Here is a 24,386-nt window from a genome sequence, read left to right on the forward strand (position 1 = left end):
ACATGAAATGGGGTGCCAAGGTTGGAGAGGTAACATACCTATTACCTGACAAATGTAACTAACCCCTTTATACATTATCACGACAATAAAATATAGTACAAAAATAAAATAAAACCTGAGTAATACACATGAATAGCTTTATTCCTTTTTTATACTTTTAGTGATGTAATTTTTTGACTAGTTTGAAGTATAAAAAATTATTTCAACTCCTTTCAGGTTTATTGTTTGTTCCTTTTTGTTGTTGTTTGTTGAGACAGATGACTGAAACGTGCCCTTGCTAAGAAAGCTCTGTACCGCCTGGCTCACATCCCCTGTCATTTTCCTTTATTTTATTTTAGAAAATAGTCTCACAAACAATGTTCAGGCTGATCTGGAACCATGCTCTTGCTTCCTTTCCTGAGTAGGTGGAATTGCAGGCACATACCTACAGTTCTCTCATCACCATCCAATGTGTTGCTCTGTCTCTAAATTTGTTGTGTACTTTAGGGAGTCTTTATTTAAATAAAGTGTAATGGGGGATCGACTAGTTGTAATAAGCCAATCATAATTCATTAAAAAATTTCCTAATAAATATATGAAAAGTTTTATTTTCATTTGAAATTCTATGTCCTGGAGTCAAGCTATGAGTCTCTGTTTTTCACCAAAATAATATTGGATATTGTACAACCCTTCTCAGTTTTGAATGCAAAGATATCACAAAAATAATATTTCTGAAAGTAAAAAATGGAAAAAATATACTGAAGCACATACTCAATAAGTCAAGGTGCAGTCTTTGCTAATAACCACCTATGTTACCATTCATTCCAGGCCATTTTACTCAGGATATATGAGAATGCCAGAATACTTTTGTTAATATAATATTTACTGCATTAAGGAACATCCTTTGCCTATGTTCTCACTGATAAATTCTAAATCTTTTTGCAGACTCGAATATGTTTGTACCCAGTATTTTGTTTTATTAAAAGGACATTTAATATATGATTGTTTCTCATCAATTAAGAAAATGTTTCCATTTGAAAGAACTAAAAATGCTTTATTTCACATAGCTATCTCTATATTTAACATAGCATGAGGTATATACTTCATTAACATTTGAGTTAATGAAGTAATCACTGAAATCTATTTCCAGTTACTGGATTTGTGTCAGATGATTGTTTAAATAAGAACAAATTAAGGTATTTATTTCTTTTTCATTTGCCATAAAATGTGTTATATAAACTAAGGTAAGTAGAAACACGACAGAACTCATTCTATTTTTCTTTTTCTTAACAATGGGTCACATATAATTCTTCTGCTAGAGCTTGGTTGTGTACTTTATTGACTTTTTATCACATAAAAGCTATATACATCTCTTTACTCTCATGATAAGTTTTTGTGGTCTTGTCATGGCCTCTAATTTTACCTTCAATTAAATAGTCAAAAGAGCAATTAGATTTAAGGGATTTCTTTCCTTATTTGAACACATGGCTCCATCTATCTTTTCTTTGGGAACATTGATATAGTCTTAGATTAGTTGGAAACACGATAATGAATTATGCTGCTCCAGGCTGTGGTTAATTAAATTGGCTACCCTTTTGTCTTCAGCATGGGCAGCTGGGGCACTGGACTACAGAGGACTAATGAGTCCTACTTAAGGTAAGTCCTCAAGGGATGTGAATTCCTGCTGTCAGGCAAGAGTATGATTCAGATCACAAAGTTCTACCATCTACTAAACAGGTCAAAGTCTCTAAGGGAGAAGAAAAGCAATTTGGAGTCTGATAAAATCAGAAACTCTGAGTTTTCTTAGTTATTATATCCAATAAGATGTTTTAATGCTTTATTGGACTGCTGGTTGTGCTGAAATTCTTTTCAAAAATCATTTATATTGTCCGGGAGTTTGGCCTAGTAGTAGAGTGCTTGTCTAGCATGCATGAAGACCCGGGTTCAATTCCTCAGTACCACATACATAGAAAAAGTGATGAGGCTCAAGTGGTAGAGCTCTAGCCTTGAGAAAGTCCAAGGACAGTGCTCAGGCCCTGAGGTCAAGCCCAGGACTGGCAAAAAAGAAAATCCTTTATATTAATAATGAAGCATTTAGATCAAAGAATTATCCTGATAGAAGACAAATGTTCAAGACCCAAGGTCTAACAGGACAGGTCATAGATCTGAATGGGTTCTCAGATTTACATTAAAATTTTAAATGCACTAGAAAGATGGGAGATTAAACCTGACACACATGATGGCAAATTGTGTTATACATTTATGGATTTCACATATTTGATTATAAAGTTAAGTAAATATATTGTGGCTTGCTCCTTTACATTTCACATTTTGTATATAAATGTTCAGCATTATCTGTAGGATTAAGTTCTAAAAATGTGTGTCCGTATTTCTTACTATGTTGGTTGTTAAACTAGAAATGGATATTTCACAGGAATAGTATTGGTAAAAAAAAAATAGCAAATTAATGAGCACTTCTGAAATGAAAGATAATGTCACAGTTTTTTAATGATTAAAGTTCTCACAAAATTATATTGATAGTAATTGCTTTTATCTTTAAAAGTTCACAGGAACAATCAGTTTAAGTGTAAGGAACCTGAGGCATAAAGAGAATAAGAAATTTGCTCATTCATAAGTAACTAATCTGATGAAAAACCTGATTTCAAACCCATCATAAAAATTGATTCTGAACTTTTAAAGACAAAGCAGTGTTGCCTCCTTAAGGCAATGGATTTATTGCTTCAAAATATTACACATTTCAAGTATTTTTCATATTAAAGATAATCTGATGATGTATTGTTTAATAATTTAAGAAGTCCAGAAGAATAAGCATCGTTAGTAGAATGTTAGAATTGTACAAAGCCAGACTCAACTAAACACTAGAACAATAATATCCATTTAGCAAGATCCTCAGGTCCTGTAAATGCCTATTAAATTCATAAAGTACTGACTTCTCACAAGGTCCCTCAATGTTGAATACACTCAGTATCATCTGGGTATTAAAGCATGTGTGCATATATAGACTCTGTATTCCATTTAAGGAGAAATAGTATGAATCATCATCTTTGTAAAGACTGCTGCAATTCAGTGTGTTTAGGCCTTTGAGATGATTTTAATGTATAAGCAGGTTTGGAAACACAATAGAGCCCTCTAATGAACTAGTTGTCAAATTTTAATATGCATTAGAATAAACAAAAGGAATACCTTTAACCTTGACTGATTGATAGACTCTACTTCCAGAGGTTTTAATTCTATATGTCTGAAAAAGGGGCCTAAGCTTTGATTTCTGTCTTCCATGCTAGGTAATGCTAATCTGGGGAGAACACTCTGAGAAACATGGATCTAATAATTTTATTTTTCATTTTACAAAGGTCATCAGCTTTGACCACAAATGGAAAAAAAAGAAGACTGAAAAATCATACACTGAATCATTCAAAGCTGCTTTAAGAAATTCTTTTGTTAGCTAATAACTTTGGCAACAAGTAAGATACTTACCTTTAATGTGTCAGCGAAAAACCCCAAACCCTTGCATTGAAGACGACTTTCACTTCAAAGAAAATATGAATAATGAAGTACAAATATGTATAAATACCTAGGATGGTATCTGGCATGTACCCACTGTATAATTCATATTTTGTAGCTACTAGTTGGCAAAAATTAAACTGGAATTCATATGTCATAAGCTTTTTGTTTTGACATCAGATACTATTAAACTTATTTTCTGATTAGAGAACTACTATTTAGTAGAGATAGCTAAGCAAATGGTAAGAAAATTATAGTGAATTTTTGTATTTCCTATACATTATGAAATGTAACCACTTTGTATAAATCTCAAATAACCTTATAATATATCGTGCATGGAATTTTCTCCTTCTGGATTTTAAAATTCAGAACTGTCTTTTGATAGATGGAAGGTTTTACAAGGAAAGTCAAAGATATGATATTTACTTTTGTTATCCTTGACTTCTATCATGAAATTTAAGATTTGAGCCTTATGTTGTAGAATAATTTTTAAGCCCATCTGTCTCTAGTCCAGTCATTCTATCCTACCATATACAACTTTTATTCTAGTTGTGAGAAAGATCTAACAGATGCTTGATCCCAATATCTGTTTCAGACATACAGACATTTATATACTGTGAATTTTCTATTGTTTTCCTTGACTCCCCTGTTAAGCCACAATTCCTTCTGTAACTATGTTGTACAAAATGACCATTGCATTTCATTGAAATCTTTGCAGTACTGTTTACTTGCATCTATCTCTACTTTTGTATACCACACACCTGGAGAGGGATATGTTTCCATAGTTTACTTTTGAATTATCAAAATCACTCAAAATATTTTTATTGTAGACAATAATAAATAGTTGCTAAATGGAAGATGGAATACAGTTCCCTCAGATTCAGATGACCATTTTAAAAATCAGCTAAAATATATAAAATATGTGAATACCATAGAAATATATCAAATGTGACTTTTTGACTGCATTATCAGGATCTAATTGACTAACATTTCCAAAACACAGAGCAAAAATCATTGAAATTTGTAAGGGGATACTTTTAGGTTAATGTCAATGTTTTCTACTCTCATAGATAACTGATTTCAATCTATTATGAGGCAAATCAAATGTGTTATCTAGACATTATTTAAAATAAAATCAATAAGAGGTCTTAGACTTCATGACAATGGTTCATAAGAGGAAAAATGTGGATTTTACTTAAAGCATGTTATGCTATATATACTTAAACGTATTAATCAAATTAATTGAAATTAAGATTCACATTTATGCTACTCTAAAGAAATATTGAAATTAGGGCAAACAACAAGGTTATGAGGTAAGAAACATTTCATGAAATTATGGAGGAAGCTGTGAATTTTGCAGTGCCAAAATAAATCAGAAGGTAAAAATAACTCCCAAGTAGAACAAGCAATACAATGATATCATTAAAAACTAACTTGTGCAATGACTTTTCCTCTGCTAACCATTCACAATGACATGATAAGTTATATAGCAAATTAACTGAGAATGCTACTAATATCAAAATAAAATCAATCTATAGCTGTAAATATATTAATACTTAATTTAAAATCATCAAAGGATTTAAATATATCATACAGGACAAATATTACTCGTTAAAAATCAAAAGATGAATAAATTTTATGAGCTTAGTAATTGTGACCAGGAAAAAGAAGGAGCAGAAAAAATTACCACGGATATCTGATTATTTATAAAAATGCTACTTTTATCTACCAGAGACTGTGGCTTTTTCCAATGTCATGATATTTAGAAAATAGAGCAAAGCTTGTGATATTGTATAAAAATGCCATTTGAATGAGGGAGAGTTTAGTGACCTTGATTCCCTGATTTTTACAAACAATAAGTGATCATTGGCTACTCAGTTTCAGGAAGGTTTTTGTTTCTGTCAGGAAATCTTTGGAATGATAGAATTGACATGGTGAAAGTGAACATGGAACTATAGAGTCAATAATAGGAACAGAAAAGTACAAATTATATCAAATGATGGATGACTGAAGAAATGGGACAAACATAATCATTGGAGGAAATTAAAAACTATCAACACAACAGAATGCTATTTCTTAGATGCTTACCAAGAGCTTATTTGAGTTGAGGCAAGAAGCAAATAAAAGAGCAACCACACGTACTATCTATAGAGCAATGTCTTAGGCAACACATGAAAAATTGAAGAAACCTGAGTGTAAGAGTAGTGGGAACATGTATTACAGCAGCCCAACAGACTAGTGAAGGGGTCAACCAGAACCCTAATGATGGGGCCTTGTCTGCTCGTTGATAGAAAGGATAATTCCCTGGAGGATTTCTCTTAGAAAGCTGGCATCATCTGACATACTTATTAAAAGGATAGCTTTGGTGGCTGTGTTGAGAACAGCCGGATTCGGGAGGTTGCGATACTTCTCCTGAAATGAACTAGACTGATTCAGTTGGAAGGAAAAAATGTTGTAAGAATGGCATGCACAAAGTTTGTATATGGCATCTAAGAAGATCCAGGATGACTCTATTCAAATATGATTTGATGTTGCACAGCTGTCTGCTCTTTCCAGTCCATTGACAAAACCAGGTATGTTACCATCTTCATGAAAGAGTATTCTTAGTCCACAGTTGCATCGTACCTTTTGCCTACACAGTACTAGATACACCCATAAAATTTCTACTGTTTGTTTTTCCAGTTTCCTAAAGTTTATAAGCAAGTTCACATTTTATTCTAGCTTTCATAAGTGAATCTAACAAATTAAAGTTTCATAAATAATCGGATATTTATGGTATTTTTCTACTCTCCCTGTTTTGATTAGGAAACTGTCACGCATGCCTGAAATGAGAATTTGTGGTATATACACTATAAATAGATAAGTTGTATGAATTCATTTGTTAAATTCCATAATTCCACTGTAACACTTGTTATCTCTAGTTTAAGTCATATGGAAGTAGAAACTGTTCTCTATAAATTAAATATACAAAAGGAATGGAAGGGAGACTGTCTTACTCAGGCTCACTATGATAAATGCATCCAAGTAAATATTTGAATCCGCATCACTGTACTTTAAAAAGAATGTCAGCTAAAGTCACAAGTAGCAAGGATTTATATTTTAAGGATTGTTAGATTCTGATTGTTTGTTGTTCACATCTATATTTCTATTTATCAGAAGATTGTTATCTTGAAGATCATAGTTCAAGACCAAGCCAGGCAGAAAAGCCCATTACATTTCACCATTAAAATCACTAATAAAAACCAGAGATGAAGGCATTGTTCAAGTGGATGATCACCAGCAAGCAGACAGCCTTGAGTTAAAACTCTACTACTCAAAAAAAACAAAGGGGGATTACTCATTAGATGCTGACTATATTTCCAGTAAAGTTTACCAGTGTTGATAATATCCTAACCAAGACATTCCTGTACTAACTTTTGTTGAAATGATGATATGTCTGGATCTAAACTCTGGAATTAAAATAAATCTACACAGTGTATAGTTGCTCAGAGTGCCAACTGGAGAATAGTTAGAGCAAAGAGTAGAGGTTGTATTTGTATGTATGTCTATTTCTCTGTGTGGGGGTGAGGGGAAGGTTATGTATGTTTTGAGAGATGTGTATAAGATCCTGTTTTAAAAAGATTGATTCCAGGGCCGGGAGTTTGGCCTAGTGGTTAAAGTGCTTGCCTAGCATGCATGAAGACCTGGGTTCGATTCCTTGGTACCACATATATAGAAAAAGCCAGAAGTGGTGCTGAGCCTCAAGTGGTAGAGCTCTAGCCTTGAGAAAGTCCAAGGACAGTGCTCAGGCCCTGAGCTCAAGCCCAGGACTGGCAAAAAAAAAAAAAAAAAAAGATTGATTCCAAATAATGTTTAAGTTGTTAAGTTACCTTCATCTTTATATAACTTTGAGGAAATTTTCCTCATTTTTCAGTTATGTTTCCATACAATGTAATTTAGCCTACATATTCATTTCAATTCCCAGTGCTCTATGCAATAGGTAAAATCCTACTTTAAAAAATAAGAAAATAATGAATATATTCTAGAAGGTCTACAAAATACATTTAAGGTAAACATGGTATTATAAGAGGGGAGCCACTTAAACAACCAAAACTGGAGTCTATTCAAATATATTAATATCTTTAATAATTAGACAGCTTGTGAGCATTTTATTTTGTTATTCAAATGCAGCTCTCATTATATTACTCTGGTTTTATATTTATATGCTAATTTACAATACTTTATACTCATAATTGTGGTTAAGCTCAGATGTAAATACATTATGCATACCAAGTTTAAATAAACAGAAAATCACCTGCACAAATCAATGTAACACCTAGATACTTTGTATTTTTCAATTGGTGATAGAGTTCTTAAAACACATTTCTTTCTCAAAAGAAAAAAGAAGATGTGTAATTATGATAGCTCTTTCTAAACTATTTAAATCACCCATGATTAACAACTTAGTCTTTGCATGTAGTTAATTTTGTTCATTGTGTATATTCTGAGGGAAAAATGTAAGAAATTCTTATAGGTACTTTAATTTTCTGGAGAAATAAGATATGTAACTCCAAGCTCAAACTGTGATAAGAACACTATGGTTTTAACTCACCCTTTGCAGAATGAGACTTTATTTTAAACCTAGACTTCAAAGGATGAGAGTTCTATATTGAATAGACTGTGTACACCCTGGCTTACCAGGAAAAAAAACTGTAATAGAGTACTAATACCAGTTCCAATTATGGGTGTGTGTACTGTATCTGCTGGATGTTCCCTGCATCTGCTCCTTCCAAGACATTTTGCTGGGCAGACAAACAGTTTACAACCTGAGCCACGCTACTAGGCCTATTTTGCTATGGTGGTATTGAACATAGGAGATTGCTTTCATCCTTGGCTGGCTTGAGCTGCAGTTTATGCTTTGCTCAATTGCTGGGATAATAGGTAGGAACCACCAGGCAAGATTTTTATGTTAAGATGAGGTCTCATGAACTTTCATGAGATCTACTCATTGAATACTACAGTATGCTTGATATCAGCCTCCTGTATAGCTGGGATGGAAGACATACACCATCATACCCAGCTACTATTTAAGAAGGAGCCTCGTAAACTTTTGCATAGGCTTGCGATGAAGCCTAGTACTCAATTTCTGCTTCCTCTGTAACTAGAATTACAGGCAAGGGCCATCAGCATTATGAAAAACAGACCTTTATGGGTCCCAAAATATATATGATCTCTTTGGTTCCAGATATAGTCCTAAGACTATATCTAACACTGTGAAAGATATTTTTAGTAAGAGAGACAAGATGGATACTGTATGTTTTTTAGTATATTAGGACTGATAAAGTTGTTTTGTGTTTGATGTAACATGAGATCAAGGTTGACAACACAGCATTACAATGTTGACAGCCATACCATCAATCAGGCTATTAAGATTATAGCATGAGTAACAATTCTTACAGCACACACAGGAATTCAGCACCTGCCCCGCATATTAAAGAAGAATGAGGATTCATCAATCACTCCCCTGCTATCATATGAGCTACTGAAATTTAATATGGTTAAGTGGATGTGATTTACTTTATTAGCTATGTTATCTGCAGTGTGAATATGTGTTTACCTCTGGCTTCTTAAGTCACACTAACTGATCCCTATGTAGCTCAGTAATAAAATGCTTGACTCAAGTGTACAGGACTTTGGATTTCATCCCCAGCACTGAAACAAAAATTAAACAAACCTAACAACATGTAATAAACCATATCAGGTACTTTCCTAGCAAATCAGGCTTTACCTGTTCACCAGGACAAATTGTGGACCTTTCTCTTTGTGTTTGAAACTATTATGAAAGAAAAAGACTTCCTTTGTATCACACTTTAGTAGATTTTGTTCCATTGTCAGTAGGTTCCATTGCTGTTGGTCTGTAGTGAGGTGACTCATTATGACAAGAATGGAGTGGTGGAGGAGCAGAGCTGTTCATTTCAGGTCAAGCAAAGTTAAGGAGAAACACAAAATGCCAACACCCACTATCCCCCACAGGGCCTGTCTGTAATGACCTAATGACTTCTTCCAAGCTCTACCTCAGAAAACCTCATCCCCTTCCCACAGCAGACTGGGACATGGGTCAAGGGAAAATATTTCAGATACAGATTGTAGCTCTATCCCTCGCATATTGCAACACTTAGACAACAAATGGAAGAAAATTAGGTAACATAAATTGCACATTTACAATATTCTATAAGATTAAAACAACAAAATTGTTGGGGAAAATATACAAAGTTCACCACTTCCTTGGAATCTGAATATGCATTATACAGTGATTCCTCAAAGCCACTGAGTTCCATCTATTTTTGAACATTTATATTCTTAATTCTTTAGGTATGATCTCTTTGTTCCTATGGACTTATGTTCTAATGGTTCACTGACACATGTTTTGAATATCTCTAATGTAGCATATTCATATACATTTTGCATTAAATTTTCCTTTGCACTTGAAAATTTTCCCTAATGCTCAAATCTATGTGTTACTCTCTTTTAACCTCTTAATAATTTTAGCTTCTTTAATATCTTTTCATTACAACTTCAAAACCTTAACATGTTTTGTTATTTTCATGACTGTAAATTATGTTTCCTTTAGCATATGGAAACATATTTTAAAATACGGAAAAAATTATATACAGAGGAACAACAAAGATTAAGGTTTGATGCATTCGAATACCAAATAAGGATCAAAATGGGGAAGAGGAACAAGATGAGATTTCACGTAACTATCATGTCATCTTTATTGTCCTTCATATTTCTAAATGCCAAAGTATACTTTCCATTTGGAGAAAATTTTCTCTCAGTTATGGATTTTTTCTGTTTTGCTGACAAAAATTGTCCTATTAGTATTTCATCTTCTATTTTTCTTTTCGCAGATCTAGGGCTTGAACTCTGGGGCCTGTGCACTGTACTTCAGCTTTCTCAAGGCTAATGTTCTATCACTTGAGCCAGAGTAAAGCTTCTAGCTTTTTCTGTGTATGTAGTACCAAGGAATGAAACCCAGGGCTTCCTAAATTCTAAGTCCTCTACCACCCTACCACTAAGCCAAACTCTGGGCCCTTTCTATTCTTTTAATACAGCTGTTACCACATCCTAGTTCTTCACTTTGAATTCCTTTATACTTCCTTTTACAAAGCATTGTTTTTTATTTCTTTTTTATTGTAATGTAAAGAGGGATTATAGTTACATTCACCAGATTAGTAGTATTACTTCATACATTGATACTCCTCATGTTTTTGTCCTCATTTCGCTCCCCTTACCCCTCCCAATTACCTTGCTTTCCCCCCTTCCCTTTCCTATTTCAAATAAACAAATAAAGGTATATACAATATGTCAGGTAACAAAGTCAGATATATTAATGTTTTTTTATTTCTTATTGCTCCATCAAAACCATACTTTCCCTATGTCTGCAATCTCATGATTTTGGAAAACATTTCACATATATTCTCAATCTGATACCTTATTTTTATCTTTGTGTCATAGTTTCCAGAATTCTACATTGTTATTTGTGTTTCTTTATGGAATAATCACTAATATTGTTGAAGTAACAAAATCAGTATTGATTGCCCTACAGAGGAGAGAAGTACTGGATAGCTATATCTTTCAAAAGATTAGATGAATTTTCAGCAGTTGTTTCTCAATTCTGTATGTTGTTGAGTATAATATGTCCTCTGAATATTTTTCTGATTGAGGTCAAATAATGAACCTAAAAGAGAGTTGCCAATCTCTCCTTTAACTCTCAGGAAGTAGAGGGTTTTGCCCTCTTCCCTAACTCTCCTTATTTTAACTCCAAAAAGAATACATGAAATCAAATATAAATCATGGAATAACAATCATCTATGGGTCCATTTCTAATGATAATAAGGTCTTATATTAGAATGGGAAGAATCTATAAGACTTCAATACTTCCATGATTTTATCATAGATTTCAAATACAAAAAGTCAAGTAGATTTCCTAGGTGGGAAAAGCAACAATGAAAAAGAGGCATGAATTCATATGCTCTTGTCAGCAGACACATAATGGATGCTCAATTGTCATTAACAGAGAAGCTATCTAGAGAAATATTGTGGATTCCAGTTTTTTTTATTAGAGTCATACTAAGTCTTAAAAATTTTTTAAACTTAATGATCAGAAAAAAACTTAATGATCAGTTTTCCAGAACATTGTAATACTAGAATAGAACATAGGAGGCATTCACATTGCAATTATATGAAAAATAATGAAACTTCAAAGTTTCAAAAGGGTTGGCAAACCCTTTGTTTGAAAAGCCATATTATAAATATTTTAGCATTTATAACTTTTTAGTCTTTGCTGCAAATATTCAGTTACATATTTTAGCATAAAGACAAATATAAGTACTACTTACATGAATAATACAAATATACTCAAATTTCATTAATGATCTCGGAACTTAAATTCCATGTATCTTCTCATGGAAATATTATGTATTTTTCTTTATATGGGTCACATTAAAAAAAAAACAGGAATCTAAATGTGACCCCATGACACAGTTTGCCAACATAATTCCTCAAGAGCAAATAACTAGTTTCTTTTGGTTTTAATGTAAATCCTTCATATGACAAAGGTAATTCTTCTCATGTGATTTCTATCTGCTCCCATCAAAACTAAAACCAGATAGTTCTTCCCTTTCTTTGAAAAGCTCTAAGTTAAATCTATTTTTTTCAAGGAGATAGAAATGCCAATATAGGAGACAGAAAACATCTGAAAATGGTTTTTATACTTCTTTTATTCCTTTTCAAAGGCAATGTCAAGTGCTTTCTAGATAGTGTTCACATTGTTCCTGCCCTCTGTCTGAAGGTGAAATTCTTCAAATATCTCACTGTCTAAAGTCCAACAGTTGACACAGTTCACTTTTGTGGAAGAAGTTTCTAAGGAAAGTGGTAAACTGATCACTTTTAATTCTTCACCCAAGGCAGAAATGGAGTTCATAAAAATACCCAAACATATTTCCTAATATTTGATACATTTCTGATCACAAAAAAAGTTTTAATCACATATAAAATTAAGATTAATTTCTCACCTGTGGTAATATTAGAGCAGAAGATTTGAAGAAACTATAGAGATTTTTCCCTTGTAAATGAAAATAGAGAGTGAAAGGACTCAAAGACCTTGCATACTGTGATCTTCAGTACTTCTGTTTATTAGATATTGATATCTTCCCATTACCTGCTGGTACTTTATTCTTCATCTCTGTAAATTTAGAGGTAACCATATCACCCATTTAGTTAAAGAGTCATGAGGAAGAAGTAAAGTATGTCACTTCTGGGTTGAGGATTTAATTGGTTCTGTAACTGCCTCTGGGGTGCAATTTAGCATTTATCAGAGTGAGTGTTAAGGTTCCAGATTGTGGCTCCTTCAACAGCCCATTTCTCACTGTGAGAATGATGATTGTGCTGAAAACACCACCAGACACTTCAAAATTAATGTTTACAACGAAAAATATATACAGTGAATAAGAAATAAACCTTGGTTGTCTTAGGCAGCTGATGTTTGCTGATTACAACAATACAATGAGTTCTCATCTGATTGAGGCATCTATTTGACTTAGTCTACTCACCCTATCCATCTTTTATAAGAAGGACAATCATTCATATGTGGCAAGGACTCATGGAAACAATTTTCTGAGGAAGGCTAATTGAACGTTGTACTGTTATGGATGCACCACAAGTTATATGCTGTTAATGGAAATTTGCTGGACTCTTCTAATATACTTAATCATAGTTTATCTACAATGAGAACTGTCCCTCATTATACTTTCAAGACCACCCTTGAAAGCAAATGACTGCTTGATCCTTGATTTCTTGATCTTTGATTTTCTATGAAGTAACTTGTAGCAAGATTATTTGCTGATTTGTCATATTTGTCCTATTGAATTCATAGAATGTACATTTTTTAACAAATAATCAAATAAAAATGTGAGGCAGGGGACTGGAAGTTTGGCTTAGTGGTAGAGTGCTTGTGCGGAATGCACGAAAGCCTGGGTTGGATTCCTCGGTAGCACATACATAGTGGTGCCGTGGCTCAAGTGGTAGAGCTCTAGCCTTGAGAAAGTCCAAGGACAGTGCCTAGGCCCTGAGTTCAAGACCCAGAATTGGCAAAAAAAAAAAAATAAGTAAGGCATAGATAAGTAAGCAAAAATACTCTGCTTTTGGAAATACAAATAAAAGTAACTCCCACTCTTAAGTCCTAGTGTGTCCCTCTCTGTACCCATTAATTTTGAGGATGACAGATTACGAAGGGAGACATGTACTGAAAGAAATTTGCAATGAAAACTGTTATCTAAAGACTTTGCAAACACACACACACACACACACACACACACACACACACACACACAGGTCCCTGTTACAGAGAACAAAGGAAAGGTATATTGCCAATAAAAGGACGCAGGATATTACCTGGGGTGACCTACATAACCTACTGGCAGAGACAAGGCTAAGATCCTGGGGTGGGCATGAGAACTAGGGGCTTCATCATAGTTGACTAGGATTTATGACTGCCCTAGAGGAATGCCATCTCAAGGTAAAGGGGGGTGGAAACTACCTACTGCCTTTTCTGGACTTTTGCTATTACAATAAGTATTGTAGTTATTAGTATATGTATTTTATTGGTGCTTCAATTTGCATTTCTCTGGTAAGCTATAATGTGGAACATCTATTTACAGATGTTAATACACTTACCATTTTCCATACTTTCATTGATGATGTGTCTGTTAAGGTATGTGAGGTATTTTTAATAGGTATATTTTCTTTCTTTTGAATTTTAGCATTCTTTATTTAAATTTAATTTTATTGTCAAGGTGATATTCAGAGGGATTACAAATACATATATAAGGTAATGAGTATATTTATTGTTACCCTTTCCTTCATTTTCAAGATCAAATTTGCTCAGAAATTAAGTAGAGAGGGGCTGGGAAGAGGGAAATGGGGACAAAAACATGAGAAGGGGTATTAATGTATGAGAAATAATTCATCTCTATCTGGTGAATATATCTGTAACCCTCTATACATTAAAAGAAAAGAAAGAAAAGAAATTAAGTAGAGATAACTTTATTTTTAAATCAGTGTATTCCATTTAATGTATAATTATGTCAAATAGCTATATTTTCTTTAGCCATTTACCTTAACCAATTTTAAATATTTAAGAATATTAAAGAATGAAAATTAAAGAATAATGGTAATTCCTTCATTGTCATTATTATTTAAGTAGCTGTTACTTAAATTACTGTTGAAAGAGATTCCTGTACATTTTCTGTTTCTTATTTATACAGAGTGAGAATGATGGCTTGTTGATATTTAAATAAATCTGATTCATTTTCATTTTCCTTTTAAGCAAAGTTCTAAGATATGTTAAAATAACAATGTTTCTATTTGTTTTTCTCTATATCCATAGATTTGAATTTATTTTGTGTGAGATTTGAAGTAAGAAAGATGGGTTGAATTTGAAACTCAAAGAGTGTTCTTGCTTTCATTAAATATAATAATTGAAATACTGTATTTTCCAACAAAGAATATTTGCTGATGCTATGTTACAAGGTGAAATTCAAGGAATAAAAGTAGAAAAGTATAGTTAATGGATAGTTTACTATAAGATAAAAATAAGGATATGTTCAGGGACATCATAATATTTTAGAAATAACATTTGAAAGGAAAAATATTATGTGTTTTTTATTAATTGCATATTTATAATTATTTAATTGGTAACTCAGTAGGGCCTTATCTAGGTTTTCCTTTCACAGAAAATACAATAACTACATATATTTTTTTCTCTTTTAATTTGTTTTTCTCAATCAAAGGACTTCTTGTCCATTGATTTTATTAACAACTTAGAAAAACAACTATCTTTGAATTTTGAATTATGCACAACTATAGATATTGTAGATGTTTAAAATCAAACGAAAGGCAGCTGGGTTCCAGTGGCTCATTCATGTAATCCTAGCTACTCAGGAGGTTGAGATCTGAGGACTATGGTTGAAAGCCAGCCCAGACAGAAAAGTCTGTAAGTCTTGTATCTACAAGAAACTACTTAGAAAAGTACTAATTTTCAATGACAGGAAATGATGTGATTTATTAAAATCCTGGGAGGTTTCAAGATTACTCAACTTCTTTACAAAATAGTTTCATTGTTCCTCACAAAACCAACACCATCCAGAATCTAGAAAGTACAATTGCTAGATTTAAAATGGCTAAGAAAAATGCACACATTTATAGCGACTTTGTTCACAATTTTCAAAATATGTGAGTGAATGAAGAAGTCAATCATAGTACATCTGGACAAAGAAATACTATTTGGAAGAAAATGAATTGAGACACGGGCCATGAATATACATTACAGGAATCTTAAGTGGATATTATTAAATGGAAAAAAATCTGCAAATTTTACATGCTTCTCCATTTCAACTGTGATATTCTAGAAAAGACAAAACTCTGACTAGAGATGAAAGCTCACTGGTTTCCAAGAAAGATCACAGGAAAAGATAAACTGGTCAAACTAAAAGTTTTAAGTCCATTCTACCTGATTTTATGGCAATGACTATATAATAAGCATAAATTTGTAAAACACATAATAGGTTCATAAGCATTAAGTGATCCACAATGAAAGAGATTAATTGACTCGGGCAAAGTTATATAAAGGCCGATTGATCAAATTTATGTGTCACTCTGTAGAGACGTTAGGGATGAAAAGACTATACATGTGTAGGAATGGAAGGCACAGAGAAAATTTCTGCACCTTCCTCTCTCTTCTGAACATCAAGTTTTAATAGAGAGAATAAAAATGTTCATTTACAATAACATTTATTCAATGGTACAGGAAAAAGCTAAGTTTATGTTACTGGGATGAAACTGGAACAAATTTTGATGGAAGTAAGAAATTGCTAAGGACTACATTGAAAGAGGAATGAAATAAAAAGGAAAGGATAATAGTGCTTTTCCTGCCTTGAGAAAAGGAAAAAAGTCTTCATAAGTTAATTTTGGCTAAACAAATCTTATTTGGAAGCACACTTCAAAGATATATTGGTATTTAGTCACACTGTGAATATTGGTATATTCACTTCATAGCAATATTAATAACAGTTATTACTGTTATCTGACTATCAAATCAAAGAGCCATAATAATTTGTGTTTAATTACACACAAATGTTTTCATTGATTGTGCGTCCATTTTTGAATATGATTAGAAAACTATGATAGAAAATTGAAAACTCACAGAATATTTGGCTTTGTTTCAAAAAGTAGATATGCCCAGTCTGTCCAGGCAGCTCAGGCCAGTTGCACAGCCTGCTCCTGCTACATCCTCCTAGGCTACAGCTGGAGCAGCTGGAGCCCAGGCAGTCACAGTTCTAACAAACAGGTGGAAACTTATCTGGGAAGAAGGCAGAATAGAAAATGCTGGAATGTATGCTGAGCTTCCAAGAAGACTTAGTATCAAATATGTCTTGCAATTATTTTACACTGTAAATATATAAAATTTTAAATATATAAAATTTTGGAATCCAAAATGCCTCCAAACCTGAAGCTTTCAGAAAACTCACATGACCCAACCAGTGGACAATTCCACATAATGAACCTTAGTTTCATACACAAAATAATTTAAAATGTTATATAAAATTACCTGTAGGCTATGTGTATGGGCACATATAAGATATAAATCAATTCTGTATTTAGACCTAGCTTATACTTGTCAAATATCTCATTGTGTTGGCCAGGTGCGGGGAAGGGTGCATGCATGCACGTATTCTAATATATGCAAGCACCCAAATCTAGGGTGAGGGGAGGGAAAAGGGGACAAAAACATGAGAAGGGGTATCAATGTGTGAGAAGTAATGAACCCACTATCTGGTGAATGTAACTGTAACCCCTCTATACATTACAATAAAAAACACTCAAAAAAAGTAGATATGCATAGAGATATTATTTCATGAATTAGGTAGATACAAGGCAATCTCAGTATATGTATCAGGCAAATAAAAATGATAGTTAACAAAAAATTGAGTAGATATTGAACTTGAAGTTTAGCAGATAGGAAGTTAGGATTCACTGGGATACTCATTTTTCATTATTCATAAGTACTAGGCATTCAGACAAGAAATATAATTTGTCAATATGTCCATTTATTTATTTTCTTTCTTTTTTGGGGGGTAGGGCTAGTCCTGGGGCTTGAACTCTGGACCTCGGTACTGTGAGCCTCTTTATGCTCAAGGCTAGCACTCTACCACTTGAGCCACAGTGCTTCTTCTAGCTTCTTCTGAGTAGTTTATTGGAGATAAGCATCTCCTGGACTTTCCTACCCTGGCTGGCTTCAAACTGCAATCCTCCGATTTTGGCCTCCTAAGAATCTAGAATTACAGGCATGAGCCACCTGCACCTTGCTAATATGTCAATTCTGATTAATGTTCTAAAATAATAAAGAACTATAGTTCAGTTATAACTACTATTTATTCGTTCTCTGCAACCTCAACTTCATTTTGAACAAAATTATCTCACAGAAGATAAGAATTCGGTATGGTTTGTACACCATTGCATAAAATGTATTTTTTTCTTGTGTTTTGATAAAACATTTCAGGAAAAATAGCAAGCTTTTTTCCTTCTATGTTTGAAATGTAAAACATTTTAAATGGTAATAAACCAATATTTTAATTACAATTACTCAAATAAATACATTACTATTTATTTATGAAAATGTTGCCCATTGGCACAAACATTGAATTAATTTTCAAGTCTAGAATTCTGTAACTTATAAATTAAGCATGTGAAAACTAGTGTATTTATTAGGAATCATATTCATACAACAACCATCTGTATATTGATAATTTACTTTTCATTTGAGCATCCAATTTCTGGAACAAGTGGGATAATATAACTTGGAAGAAGGATTTATTCAATAGGAATAAATTGTGCAGTATAGACAATAAATTAGACAATATTTCTATTTCATGAACTGAGGCTTAAACTCTAGTATCTGAGGGTCATCTTAAATCTCTGTCTCACCCTAAATTTAACTCAATGTTGTATGTAGGAGAAGAAAGATACCATGTTGCTTTTATGACAAAATTCATTATCATGCTTTATTGATGAGAATGTATTAGTACAATGTTTAAAATAATATTAATGCATATAAAATATTTCATGTATTAAAAGAAGCCTGTATGTGTCAGGGACAGAGAGAGACAGAGAGATGGAGGGGGAAGTAACTTTACTTGGGTGCTAAAATTAATACTGTCCAAAGCGCAGATTCTGAAAGGTCACAGGGAATTGAGAGAGTATTAGACATTATAACAATTTTGAAATTGGGTCAAGTTGGAGAGCAGGTCAAACTATAAGAAGGAAATGGGAGGCTAGTTTGAAAGATTGTCTTATGAGGAACCAGTCTTTCCTTTAACTATATTTAGCCCGTTACATGATGATTCATATGTCATATTGCAGCTCACAGCTTTACTTTTTAATCCACCAGCACTGAATAGCAGGTACGAATGGAACTGGGGCAGAAGTGCTTCTTCTTGGAAGGAATTCAGATCTTGTTTAGAAAGAAAGTGTAGGCAAGGGTGTGAAGCAAAGATTCTCTGGCTGTAGACCATGGGCTCCTCTGGGAGAAGAAAAAATTTAGAACACTTACAGGTCAAATTTTATTCTAGCAACAAGTAGGCAAGGTTACCTATCTTCTTTGGATATGCTTAAATATTCAATCAATATTTGCTGCCTTTTCATTTTTATCTTTAAGAAAGACAAGAAGAAAATCGTGGAAAGGGAAGAATTTATGGAATAACTTGTGGCAATGATTTTGTTTTAAATAGATTTTGTTATGCTCTTATTCTTGGCTATTATCCAGGATCCCAAAATATTTTCAGCGTAGCCCACCACTCTTTCCGATCACATTCCTTTGTAATAGCTTTAGGACATAACTTGGTCAGAAATGCTACAAAGCCTTTGTGATAAGATTTTGGACCTAACTAGTCAGAAATAGTATAAAATTGCACTTGGAAAACCAAACTTCCTACTGAAACTGTGAAAAAGAATTTCCAGGAAACTGATAAATACCAAGTCTAAGATATTGTTTGCTCCTAGAAAATATGTTTGTTGGGAGGATTTACTTAAAAAAAAAACAGACTTAAAAAAACTCTCCAGGGCCGGGAGTTTGGCCTAGTGGTAGAGTGCTTGCCTAGCATGCACAAAGACCCGGGTTCGATTCCTCAGTACCACATACATAGAAAAAAGCCAGAAGTGGTGCTGTGGCTCAAGTGGTAGAGCCCTAGCCTTGAGAAAAATCCAGGGACAGTGCTCAGGCCCTGAGCCCAAGCCTAGGACTGGCAAAAAAAAAAAAAAAAAACAACTCTCCTTAAGTGATTGTACAAGGGCTTCAATTTAACATACCTGTTTATTAATACAATGTGCCTTGATCAATGTCATCCCTTCCATCATTCTCACTCATCTGTCCCAATACTGCTAATCCAGATTGTCTGGTTCTATTCTTACATATGTACTTTGAATATTATTACTTTATTTAACCTCTCTTCAGTCCTCTTATTCTGCTTTCCTCTTTCCCTACTGTAAAGAATTTATATTGGAAATAACAACTTCTCAATGTTGCAAATACTATTTCTCCTAACAATTATTTTTTTTAAAAAAATGGAGTGTCAAAATCAGGCATTGGTGGCTCACGTTTATATTCCTTCCTGCTCAGGAGGCTAAGATGAAGATCTTGGTCCAAAGTAAGAAGGGATGGAATACTGCCCAAGGGACACTTACCTCCAATTAACCACTCAAAAACCAGGTTTATAGCTATGGCTGAAAGTGGCAAGAATGCTAGCCTTGAGCAAAAAGGAGCTCAGAAACAGAGCTTAGGCCCAAAGTTCAAGCCCCACCAATGACTGACCAAAAACAAAACCAAAAATAAAAACAAACAAAAAAAATAGTTCTAGCCTGGTGTGGTGGCTCATACCTGTAATCCTAGCTTCTCAAGAGACTGAGATGAGATCTGAGGATCAAGGTTCAAAGGCAATCCAGGCACTAAAGTCCTTAGGACTCTTATCTCCAATCAATTAACCACCAGAAAACTGGGAGTGGCTCTGTGACTCAAGGAGTAGTGGGTAGCCTTGAGCATAAGAGCTCAGGGACAACGCCCAGACCAAGTCTAAGCCCTACAACCTGTAAGAAAGAAAGGAAGGAAGGAAGAAAGGGAGGAGGGGAGGGAGGGAGGGAGGGAGGGAGGGAGGGAGGAAGGAAGGAAGGAAGGAAGGAAGGAAGGAAGGAAGGAAGGAAGGAAGGAAGGAAGGAAGGAAGGAAGGAAGGAAGGAAGGGAGAGGGGAGAGAGAGAGGAAGAAAGGAATGAGAGAGAAGGAAAGGAGTTAGAGAAAGAGAAAAAGAGGGAAGGAAGGAAGGAAGGAAGGAAGGAAGGAAGGAAGGAAGGAAGGAAGGAAGGAAGGAAGGAAGGAAGGAAGGAAGGAAGGGAGGGAGGAAAGAAGGAAGGAAGGAAGGAAGGAAGGAAGGAAGGAAGGAAGGAAGGAAGGAAGGAAGGAAGGAAGGAAGGAAGGAAGGGAGGAAGGAAGGAAGGGAGGAAGGAAGGAAGGAAAGAAAAGTTCTGCATTCTCTCCTAGGACAGGGGCTTGGCCACGGAACAGTTTGGCCAGACATACTTTTCTCCCTGGCATTTCAGGCAAGAGAGGCCAGCCTCACTACCCAGTAGCTAAGACAAATAAGGAATTTGCTTAATTCATCTGTATAAAATGGTGCTGGAGGAGCCTTATTTGTGCACAGAGATACTCCCGAGAATAACCGAGACACCACATTTGATTTCACACCAGAAAACTGTAAGAAAATAGAAGCAATTGTGTAAAACTCCCCAGAAAGACACAGAGCAGCAGCTGTGCTGCAGTCCTGGATTTAGCCCAAAGGCAGAATCTGTGATTGCCTATCTCTGCTCTGAACAAAGTTGCAGAAGTTTTACAAGGACCTCCAATGAGAGCATATGAAGTTGCGACTTTTTATACAAAGTATAAAGTGTGGAAAATATCACATTCAGTTCTGTACTACCACACCTTGCATGCTTCCTGACTCTGACAGCATACTAGATGCCATTCAAAAAAATCTTGGAATAAAAGTTGAGGAGATAACACCTGACAAACTTCACTCTTACAGAGGTGAAATGTTTAGGGACTTGTGTAAATGCACCAATGGTTCAAATAAATGTCAACTACTATGGGGATCTGACACCTAAAGATATTGAAGACATTATTGATAACCTAAATCTGGCAAAGTTCCAAAACCTGAGCCAAGGAGTAGACGTTTCTGTTATGAGCCAGGAGGTCTTTCTTCTTTGACTGCCACCTGAAGGTCCTGGATTTGGTATTCAAGCAGGCTTGTAATTTCTATTACAAGTATAAAGTATATTATACTTTTATACTATTATAAAGTATAAAGCTCCTATTTAAAAATGTATCAAAACCAAGTTATAGCTTGGAATATGTAATATATAATACAATACATAAGACCTGCAAGACACAATAGGTAGCTTCCATTACACATTAATGACAATTCACTATGTTGGACCTTCAGGAGAAATGTTATTTAATTCATGGGTTTTAAATTTTTGAGGTGTGTATTGATTTGAGGATTTTTGGAACGAATGACTTTATGTTTTGAAAACTGTTAATTTTTCTGAAAGAAAAGTAGGTATGGCACAATAGACATGGGATATATACATAATCTCTTTCTATTGATAGCTATGTGGAAAATTCATTATATATAAACCTTATCCTTAGGGTAAAGCCCTTTAAATATATTTACTGTAATTCAAACTTCCAAACTTAACTAATATTTTAAATTTAAAGATAGCTTATTTTAGGCCTATTCTTCCAAATTCATGATGTCCTTATTCTTTGTGGTTGATATGCTGTGTTACTTTCCTTCAAAATAATTTTCTAGCAATTTTATCTTCTGAGGAACTGGAATATTATCTATTCTATACATTTTGTCTTTACTTCATATTTTGTTTTTTTTTTTTTTTTTGGTTTTCAGCTGAAGGAGAAGCACGAATGTCTGGTCTTTTATTATTTTTTGCCAGTCCTGGGACTTGAACTCAGGTCCTGAGCACTGTCTTTGAGTTTTCCCATGGCTAGGACTCTACCACAGCACCATTGGCAGCTTGTTTTTCTATACATTTGGTGCCGAGGAATTGAACCCGGGGTCTTTGTGCATGCTAGGGAAGCACTGTACTACTAGGCCGAACTCCTGGCATGTCTGGTCTTTTATAACCTAACTTTTCTGATCTGTTTTTCATTTCCTCAAATTTCTCTTACAGTTTTATGGCTGTAGGAAAGGAAGAAAAGGGAGGGGGTTCAATGGTAAGAAAGCCATTTCTCCCTCCTTAGTCCTGAGAGGACTGTTCTTTCTAGTTGATATTTTCCTCCCTCCATTACCACAAAAACAGGAATACTGTGTTCTTCACCCATGTGTTTATTTTCAGAAAGTATATCAATTCATCCTTATAATTTTGATAACTCTATTTCCATTTCCTTTCTTTGCACTATGACTGACACTTGATTGCTTAAGAGTACTTTTTCCCCCTAAAGTCAGAAGCAAACACTTCAACACTTCAAACTCATTAAATAATTAATGTTTTCAACAAGAGTAAAATCAGAGCTAATTACCCAATATCTCTGCACCGTGGACCTTGCTTGTTTATTCTGGGAAGCAAGGTCATTGTGTGCATTTGCTTATTCTACAGGCACTAATGACTGTTTTCTACTGCATTCAGTGTCTGTCCTCAGACTAGTAACAGGTTACAAGAACAAAACACTGCTGGAAACACCATCTTTCAGGCAATGAAGTTCAGTGAAAACCATGTTTTCTTTTGTTTTGCTTTGTTTTCTTCAAAATTGTGGGTCTATTTTTCTAGATGAGTAGATACCTGTAATGCAGACTCAATATAATGTTCTACAAAGCATTTCTAATGACCAGTTTTCTGTAAGAATGGAAAGTATTGCTCTCCTTAGGACCCAAGAAAATTGGTCCTAAGACTTTATAATAGAATTAATAAATTACCTTTGGTGCTTCACTATAATTCCTATGCTTTAATTAATTCAAAAATGTTTTGTCATTGAGAATATAGAAAAAATTACTACTATGCAAATAGTGCTATTTTTCTTCAAAAGGAAGGAAAGAATCCATAACCAGTAAAAGGCCTTTGTATATAAAAATAAACCAATAATTATAAAATAATGTCTAAAATACCCAAATTATGAAGTCTACTTTGTCGTACTTTATGGCAGTTTTTATGATGTCTGGACTATATTTGTTGAACACTGCTCTCAATTTTCAGACCCTATAAAGGTATCCGGCATATAGTATTTGTTTCAATGGCTATCATGATGATGACCAAAAGGAAAGTGAGAGTACTTAAACCTTTCAGGTGGTCAAATCCTACTCAGACTGAATATCCCTTATCTAATCATTTTGAACCATCTTTGTTTATGATTTGAGAATTCTGAAGGTGGGAATATCCACATAAAGATGTATGTATACACACACACACATACATGAGAGACAAATAGAAATCATCATATATCATGAACTATCCTATACATAGAGCTTGAACGCAGCCTCATACAGTGTTTTTCAGTAGATCAGAATGATCAATAGTTTATCATTTGGGGATTACATGGTAAGCATTTCCAAAATATGGAATCAAGAGATTTTTCTTTCTGGTTGTTGTTTCTAACATATTATGTGAAGTTATTTCTTTTCTCTTTTCATTTCCTCCTATGGTGTATCCTCTGCTGTCACTTTATCTGATTTTAGTACCCTATGTATTGTATATGTTTATCTCAATTAGAGAAGAGCAAGGCAAGGGGAAC

The 24,386-nt window shown here is 34.1% G+C and overlaps 1 pseudogene; it reads left to right on the top strand.

Annotated features, from left to right (window-relative positions):
- LOC150055716 (NADH dehydrogenase [ubiquinone] flavoprotein 2, mitochondrial-like) overlaps nucleotides 1-21,896 on the top strand; it is a 184,676-nt pseudogene extending 162,780 nt beyond the window's left edge.
- The last annotated feature ends 2,490 nt before the right edge of the window (nucleotides 21,897-24,386 follow it).

This window comes from Megascapheus bottae, chromosome 13, assembly GCF_031878675.1.
Source record: "Megascapheus bottae isolate mThoBot1 chromosome 13, mThoBot2.hap1, whole genome shotgun sequence".
Classification (NCBI taxonomy): Eukaryota; Metazoa; Chordata; class Mammalia; order Rodentia; family Geomyidae; genus Megascapheus; species Megascapheus bottae.